Consider the following 8,406-nt stretch of genomic DNA (forward strand, 5'->3'; position numbering starts at 1 on the left):
TTTGCAGGCTCACTTGGCTGCACAATGTCACAAGGACACTCAGTATTACACCACCGACAATGGGACGGACACAAAAGGGCACAGAAAAAACCGGCAAGGGTCTTTCTGGCCATACAAAGGGAGGGACAGAGAAAGACACTGCGGAAAACAAAGAGAGAGAGAGAGACAGACAGACAGGCCGAATAACACGAAGCAGAGACAGAGACTGAGGGTAAACCGAGACTGCGAGAGAAACAGAGAGGGAGGTAGAAAGACAGGGAAACGGAGACTGAGATGAAGAGAGAGACATGCATGAAGGTGCGTTCTGCTGTGTAAACAAATTCCCTGTAGTGTAAAAATGTTCCCTGTTATATAAAATTGTTCCCTCTTGTGTAAAGATGGTCGCTGTTGTGTACAGATTCTCCCTGTTTTTTTAGAGGTTTTGTGTGCTTTGTAAAGATGTCCGCTATTGAGTAATGTGTTTCCTGTTGTGTAAAGGTACTCCGTGTTGTGTAACGGTGTTCCGTTTTGTGTGGAGGTATTCCCTGTCGTGTAAAGGCCAAGAGCATCATCTGGTGCTGGCGGCGCGGCGCTGCAGGAATGCGTTGAGAGTAAGGGGAAGGCCAAGGCTGCTGCAACTTTACAGCATTTGCAGCTTCTGTTGGTGCGAATAAAGTGTTTTGAAAGTTGTGTTGCAGGTTCTTGTGTTTATTGCAAGAAGGAAGTTGCTGTAAGTAAAGCATAAGGTGTGATAAAAAATATGACGCATTGAGCCTGAAATTTTGCATAATTCTAAGAGGAGAGAACAATAGGAATAATGTGCCCTCCTAATCACATCTTCCTCAGACTAATGCTATGAAAAACACATCTGACTCTCATCCTGAAGTCAGGGTCCAGATCCCCTCCCCCACACTTTTCTTTTGCAGAATGCATCTTCTCTTAACCATGTCTTAATGTAACTTTTGCTGTCTGGATAGGTTAGAATGAAAAAAAGATACTCGTGTTAAATTAATCGGATTGCAGCACACGAGGTGCTGTTCAACCGGCAAGTTTGGAAGGGCGAACGGGGAAACGACGGAGAGATGGTGGGTGCACGAGTGACAGCAATGGTCGATAGATTGCAAGAAATGGAAGAAAGAAAAATGTAAAAGTGGTGCATATCTGAATAAGTGAGAGGCAGCAGGTGTGCAGACGAGTGAGTGAACGGCCTGAATTCAGTTGGTTGGGTGACGGTGTTTGTCGTGTCCGGTGCGGGGTTCAGGCCAATTGTGGACCAGTGGAAATTCTGCGAATCGGATCTGCCTGTATGTAGCAACTGAAGGAAAAGGTGACACAAAACCGGCATGCCTGCCCGGTTTACTGCTATTGGTGAAGCGACGAAATTTAGGAATGTCGCAATATCTGGCAGCGGTGGGATTCGAACCCACGCCCCCCGAAGAGACTGGAGCCTAAATCCAGCGCCTTAGACCGCTCGGCCACGCTACCACATCCCGTTGTTACGGAATCTGAAACTAGTACCTGGTGATTGAAATGTGGCATGGTCTTGTAAATACCAGGGGAAACAAAAGGAAATTAAATTCGTGGACGGCAAACTCACTTCTGATGCAACCCAGTGGATCAGAAGAAGCTACGTGTTCACAGGGCAACTCTAATAAATAGACGTTTGCTGGAACACAACCATTGTAAATTTCATTCATAATTTATCCCTGTTGTGTATTGCAAGCAGGAAGTTGGTGTAAGTAAAGTGTGATAAAAATAAGTGCGTTTGATTGTTGCTAGCAATAGAGGATTTTATTGCTGGTGTAAATAAGAATGCGACTAGCAGAGGATGGTTTCGATCCATCGACCTCTGTGTTATGGGCCCAGCACGCTTCCGCTGCGCCACTCTGCTTTCGGCTGGTGGGGGATCCCGGCTGGTGCTTAGGTTCCGATGCCTCACAGGCCTGTGTGTTAGCGAGACGAATGTCAGCATCCAGGCTGTGTTGTAAACTATAGCATGGCCCTCAAACCACCCAGAGACCCGGACCCCGCAGCACCCGTGTTTGCAGGCTCACTTGGCTGCACAATGTCACAAGGACACTCAGTATTACACCACTGACAATGGGACGGACACAAAAGGACACAGAAAAAACCGGCAAGGGTCTTTCTGGCCATACAAAGGGAGGGACAGAGAAAGACACTGCGGAAACCAAAGAGAGAGAGAGAGACAGACAGAGAGACCGAATAACACGAAGCAGAGACAGAGACTGAGGGTAAACCGAGACTGCGAGAGAAACAGAGAGGGAGGTGGAAAGACAGGGAAACGGAGACTGAGATGAAGAGAGAGACATGCATGAAGGTGCGTTCTGCTGTGTAAACAAATTCCCTGTAGTGTAAAAATGTTCCATGTTAAATAAAATTGTTCCCTCTTGTGTAAAGATGGTCGCTGTTGTGTACAGATTCTCCCTGTTTTTTTTAGAGGTTTTGTGTGCTTTGTAAAGATGTCCGCTATTGAGTAATGTGTTTCCTGTTGTGTAAAGGTACTCCGTGTTGTGTAACGGTGTTCCGTTTTGTGTGGAGGTATTCCCTGTCGTGTAAAGGCCAAGAGCATCATCTGGTGCTGGCGGCGCGGCGCTGCAGGAATGCGTTGAGAGTAAGGGGAAGGCCAAGGCTGCTGCAACTTTACAGCATTTGCAGCTTCTGTTGGTGCGAATAAAGTGTTTTGAAAGTTGTGTTGCAGGTTCTTGTGTTTATTGCAAGAAGGAAGTTTCTGTAAGTAAAGCATAAAGTGTGATAAAAAACCTGACGCATTGAGCCTGAAATTTTGCATAATTCTAAGAGGAGAGAACAATAGGAATAATGTGCCCTCCTAATCACATCTTCCTCAGACTAATGCTATGAAAAACACATCTGACTCTCATCCTGAAGTCAGGGTCCAGATCCCCTCCCCCACACTTTTCTTTTGCAGAATGCATCTTCTCTTAACCATGTCTTAATGTAACTTTTGCTGTCTGGATAGGTTAGAATGAAAGAAAGATACTCGTGTTAAATTAATCGGATTGCAGCACACGAGTGAATGGGAGGTGCTGTTCAACCGGCAAGTTTGGAAGGGCGAACGGGGAAACGACGGAGAGATGGTGGGTGCACGAGTGACAGCAATGGTCGATAGATTGCAAGAAATGGAAGAAAGAAAAATGTAAAAGTGGTGCATATCTGAATAAGTGAGAGGCAGCAGGTGTGCAGACGAGTGAGTGAACGGCCTGAATTCAGTTGGTTGGGTGACGGTGTTTGTCGTGTCCGGTGCGGGGTTCAGGCCAATTGTGGACCAGTGGAAATTCTGCGAATCGGATCTGCCTGTATGTAGCAACTGAAGGAAAAGGTGACACAAAACCGGCATGCCTGCCCGGTTTACTGCTATTGGTGAAGCGACGAAATTTAGGAATGTCGCAATATCTGGCAGCGGTGGGATTCGAACCCACGCCCCCCGAAGAGACTGGAGCCTAAATCCAGCGCCTTAGACCGCTCGGCCACGCTACCACATCCCGTTGTTACGGAATCTGAAACTAGTACCTGGTGATTGAAATGTGGCATGGTCTTGTAAATACCAGGGGAAACAAAAGGAAATTAAATTCGTGGACGGCAAACTCACTTCTGATGCAACCCAGTGGATCAGAAGAAGCTACGTGTTCACAGGGCAACTCTAATAAATAGACGTTTGCTGGAACACAACCATTGTAAATTTCATTCATAATTTATCCCTGTTGTGTATTGCAAGCAGGAAGTTGGTGTAAGTAAAGTGTGATAAAAATAAGTGCGTTTGATTGTTGCTAGCAATAGAGGATTTTATTGCTGGTGTAAATAAGAATGCGACTAGCAGAGGATGGTTTCGATCCATCGACCTCTGGGTTATGGGCCCAGCACGCTTCCGCTGCGCCACTCTGCTTTCGGCTGGTGGGGGATCCCGGCTGGTGCTTAGGTTCCGATGCCTCACAGGCCTGTGTGTTAGCGAGACGAATGTCAGCATCCAGGCTGTGTTGTAAACTATAGCATGGCCCTCAAACCACCCAGAGACCCGGACCCCGCAGCACCCGTGTTTGCAGGCTCACTTGGCTGCACAATGTCACAAGGACACTCAGTATTACACCACCGACAATGGGACGGACACAAAAGGGCACAGAAAAAACCGGCAAGGGTCTTTCTGGCCATACAAAGGGAGGGACAGAGAAAGACACTGCGGAAAACAAAGAGAGAGAGAGAGACAGACAGACAGGCCGAATAACACGAAGCAGAGACAGAGACTGAGGGTAAACCGAGACTGCGAGAGAAACAGAGAGGGAGGTAGAAAGACAGGGAAACGGAGACTGAGATGAAGAGAGAGACATGCATGAAGGTGCGTTCTGCTGTGTAAACAAATTCCCTGTAGTGTAAAAATGTTCCCTGTTATATAAAATTGTTCCCTCTTGTGTAAAGATGGTCGCTGTTGTGTACAGATTCTCCCTGTTTTTTTAGAGGTTTTGTGTGCTTTGTAAAGATGTCCGCTATTGAGTAATGTGTTTCCTGTTGTGTAAAGGTACTCCGTGTTGTGTAACGGTGTTCCGTTTTGTGTGGAGGTATTCCCTGTCGTGTAAAGGCCAAGAGCATCATCTGGTGCTGGCGGCGCGGCGCTGCAGGAATGCGTTGAGAGTAAGGGGAAGGCCAAGGCTGCTGCAACTTTACAGCATTTGCAGCTTCTGTTGGTGCGAATAAAGTGTTTTGAAAGTTGTGTTGCAGGTTCTTGTGTTTATTGCAAGAAGGAAGTTGCTGTAAGTAAAGCATAAGGTGTGATAAAAAATATGACGCATTGAGCCTGAAATTTTGCATAATTCTAAGAGGAGAGAACAATAGGAATAATGTGCCCTCCTAATCACATCTTCCTCAGACTAATGCTATGAAAAACACATCTGACTCTCATCCTGAAGTCAGGGTCCAGATCCCCTCCCCCACACTTTTCTTTTGCAGAATGCATCTTCTCTTAACCATGTCTTAATGTAACTTTTGCTGTCTGGATAGGTTAGAATGAAAAAAAGATACTCGTGTTAAATTAATCGGATTGCAGCACACGAGGTGCTGTTCAACCGGCAAGTTTGGAAGGGCGAACGGGGAAACGACGGAGAGATGGTGGGTGCACGAGTGACAGCAATGGTCGATAGATTGCAAGAAATGGAAGAAAGAAAAATGTAAAAGTGGTGCATATCTGAATAAGTGAGAGGCAGCAGGTGTGCAGACGAGTGAGTGAACGGCCTGAATTCAGTTGGTTGGGTGACGGTGTTTGTCGTGTCCGGTGCGGGGTTCAGGCCAATTGTGGACCAGTGGAAATTCTGCGAATCGGATCTGCCTGTATGTAGCAACTGAAGGAAAAGGTGACACAAAACCGGCATGCCTGCCCGGTTTACTGCTGTTGGTGAAGCGACGAAATTTAGGAATGTCGCAATATCTGGCAGCGGTGGGATTCGAACCCACGCCCCCCGAAGAGACTGGAGCCTAAATCCAGCGCCTTAGACCGCTCGGCCACGCTACCACATCCCGTTGTTACGGAATCTGAAACTAGTACCTGGTGATTGAAATGTGGCATGGTCTTGTAAATACCAGGGGAAACAAAAGGAAATTAAATTCGTGGACGGCAAACTCACTTCTGATGCAACCCAGTGGATCAGAAGAAGCTACGTGTTCACAGGGCAACTCTAATAAATAGACGTTTGCTGGAACACAACCATTGTAAATTTCATTCATAATTTATCCCTGTTGTGTATTGCAAGCAGGAAGTTGGTGTAAGTAAAGTGTGATAAAAATAAGTGCGTTTGATTGTTGCTAGCAATAGAGGATTTTATTGCTGGTGTAAATAAGAATGCGACTAGCAGAGGATGGTTTCGATCCATCGACCTCTGTGTTATGGGCCCAGCACGCTTCCGCTGCGCCACTCTGCTTTCGGCTGGTGGGGATCCCGGCTGGTGCTTAGGTTCCGATGCCTCACAGGCCTGTGTGTTAGCGAGACGAATGTCAGCATCCAGGCTGTGTTGTAAACTATAGCATGGCCCTCAAACCACCCAGAGACCCGGACCCCGCAGCACCCGTGTTTGCAGGCTCACTTGGCTGCACAATGTCACAAGGACACTCAGTATTACACCACCGACAATGGGACGGACACAAAAGGGCACAGAAAAAACCGGCAAGGGTCTTTCTGGCCATACAAAGGGAGGGACAGAGAAAGACACTGCGGAAAACAAAGAGAGAGAGAGAGACAGACAGACAGGCCGAATAACACGAAGCAGAGACAGAGACTGAGGGTAAACCGAGACTGCGAGAGAAACAGAGAGGGAGGTAGAAAGACAGGGAAACGGAGACTGAGATGAAGAGAGAGACATGCATGAAGGTGCGTTCTGCTGTGTAAACAAATTCCCTGTAGTGTAAAAATGTTCCCTGTTATATAAAATTGTTCCCTCTTGTGTAAAGATGGTCGCTGTTGTGTACAGATTCTCCCTGTTTTTTTAGAGGTTTTGTGTGCTTTGTAAAGATGTCCGCTATTGAGTAATGTGTTTCCTGTTGTGTAAAGGTACTCCGTGTTGTGTAACGGTGTTCCGTTTTGTGTGGAGGTATTCCCTGTCGTGTAAAGGCCAAGAGCATCATCTGGTGCTGGCGGCGCGGCGCTGCAGGAATGCGTTGAGAGTAAGGGGAAGGCCAAGGCTGCTGCAACTTTACAGCATTTGCAGCTTCTGTTGGTGCGAATAAAGTGTTTTGAAAGTTGTGTTGCAGGTTCTTGTGTTTATTGCAAGAAGGAAGTTGCTGTAAGTAAAGCATAAGGTGTGATAAAAAATATGACGCATTGAGCCTGAAATTTTGCATAATTCTAAGAGGAGAGAACAATAGGAATAATGTGCCCTCCTAATCACGTCTTCCTCAGACTAATGCTATGAAAAACACATCTGACTCTCATCCTGAAGTCAGGGTCCAGATCCCCTCCCCCACACTTTTCTTTTGCAGAATGCATCTTCTCTTAACCATGTCTTAATGTAACTTTTGCTGTCTGGATAGGTTAGAATGAAAAAAAGATACTCGTGTTAAATTAATCGGATTGCAGCACACGAGTGAATGGGAGGTGCTGTTCAACCGGCAAGTTTGGAAGGGCGAACGGGGAAACGACGGAGAGATGGTGGGTGCACGAGTGACAGCAATGGTCGATAGATTGCAAGAAATGGAAGAAAGAAAAATGTAAAAGTGGTGCATATCTGAATAAGTGAGAGGCAGCAGGTGTGCAGACGAGTGAGTGAACGGCCTGAATTCAGTTGGTTGGGTGACGGTGTTTGTCGTGTCCGGTGCGGGGTTCAGGCCAATTGTGGACCAGTGGAAATTCTGCGAATCGGATCTGCCTGTATGTAGCAACTGAAGGAAAAGGTGACACAAAACCGGCATGCCTGCCCGGTTTACTGCTGTTGGTGAAGCGACGAAATTTAGGAATGTCGCAATATCTGGCAGCGGTGGGATTCGAACCCACGCCCCCGAAGAGACTGGAGCCTAAATCCAGCGCCTTAGACCGCTCGGCCACGCTACCACATCCCGTTGTTACGGAATCTGAAACTAGTACCTGGTGATTGAAATGTGGCATGGTCTTGTAAATACCAGGGGAAACAAAAGGAAATTAAATTCGTGGACGGCAAACTCACTTCTGATGCAACCCAGTGGATCAGAAGAAGCTACGTGTTCACAGGGCAACTCTAATAAATAGACGTTTGCTGGAACACAACCATTGTAAATTTCATTCATAATTTATCCCTGTTGTGTATTGCAAGCAGGAAGTTGGTGTAAGTAAAGTGTGATAAAAATAAGTGCGTTTGATTGTTGCTAGCAATAGAGGATTTTATTGCTGGTGTAAATAAGAATGCGACTAGCAGAGGATGGTTTCGATCCATCGACCTCTGGGTTATGGGCCCAGCACGCTTCCGCTGCGCCACTCTGCTTTCGGCTGGTGGGGGATCCCGGCTGGTGCTTAGGTTCCGATGCCTCACAGGCCTGTGTGTTAGCGAGACGAATGTCAGCATCCAGGCTGTGTTGTAAACTATAGCATGGCCCTCAAACCACCCAGAGACCCGGACCCCGCAGCACCCGTGTTTGCAGGCTCACTTGGCTGCACAATGTCACAAGGACACTCAGTATTACACCACCGACAATGGGACGGACACAAAAGGGCACAGAAAAAACCGGCAAGGGTCTTTCTGGCCATACAAAGGGAGGGACAGAGAAAGACACTGCGGAAAACAAAGAGAGAGAGAGAGACAGACAGACAGGCCGAATAACACGAAGCAGAGACAGAGACTGAGGGTAAACCGAGACTGCGAGAGAAACAGAGAGGGAGGTAGAAAGACAGGGAAACGGAGACTGAGATGAAGAGAGAGACATGCATGAAGGTGCGTTCTG

General features: G+C 47.1%; 4 non-coding genes across 4 annotated transcripts; all 4 read right to left on the bottom strand.

The window, feature by feature from the left end:
• Positions 1-1,381: 1,381 nt before the first annotated feature.
• trnal-uag (transfer RNA leucine (anticodon UAG)) lies at positions 1,382-1,464 on the bottom strand. Its single transcript has one exon. It is a non-coding gene; the product is annotated as a tRNA-Leu (tRNA).
• Positions 1,465-3,412: 1,948 nt separating this feature from the next.
• On the bottom strand, positions 3,413-3,495 carry trnal-uag (transfer RNA leucine (anticodon UAG)). The gene has a single exon. It is a non-coding gene; the product is annotated as a tRNA-Leu (tRNA).
• A 1,937-nt stretch (positions 3,496-5,432) lies between these two features.
• trnal-uag (transfer RNA leucine (anticodon UAG)) lies at positions 5,433-5,515 on the bottom strand. The gene has a single exon. It is a non-coding gene; the product is annotated as a tRNA-Leu (tRNA).
• A 1,946-nt stretch (positions 5,516-7,461) lies between these two features.
• trnal-uag (transfer RNA leucine (anticodon UAG)) lies at positions 7,462-7,543 on the bottom strand. Its single transcript has one exon. It is a non-coding gene; the product is annotated as a tRNA-Leu (tRNA).
• Between the last annotated feature and the right edge of the window lie 863 nt (positions 7,544-8,406).

Source organism: Somniosus microcephalus, unplaced genomic scaffold, assembly GCF_052327205.1.
Source record: "Somniosus microcephalus isolate GS21.2 unplaced genomic scaffold, FLI_Smic_1.0 scaffold1846, whole genome shotgun sequence".
NCBI lineage: Eukaryota > Metazoa > Chordata > Chondrichthyes > Squaliformes > Somniosidae > Somniosus > Somniosus microcephalus.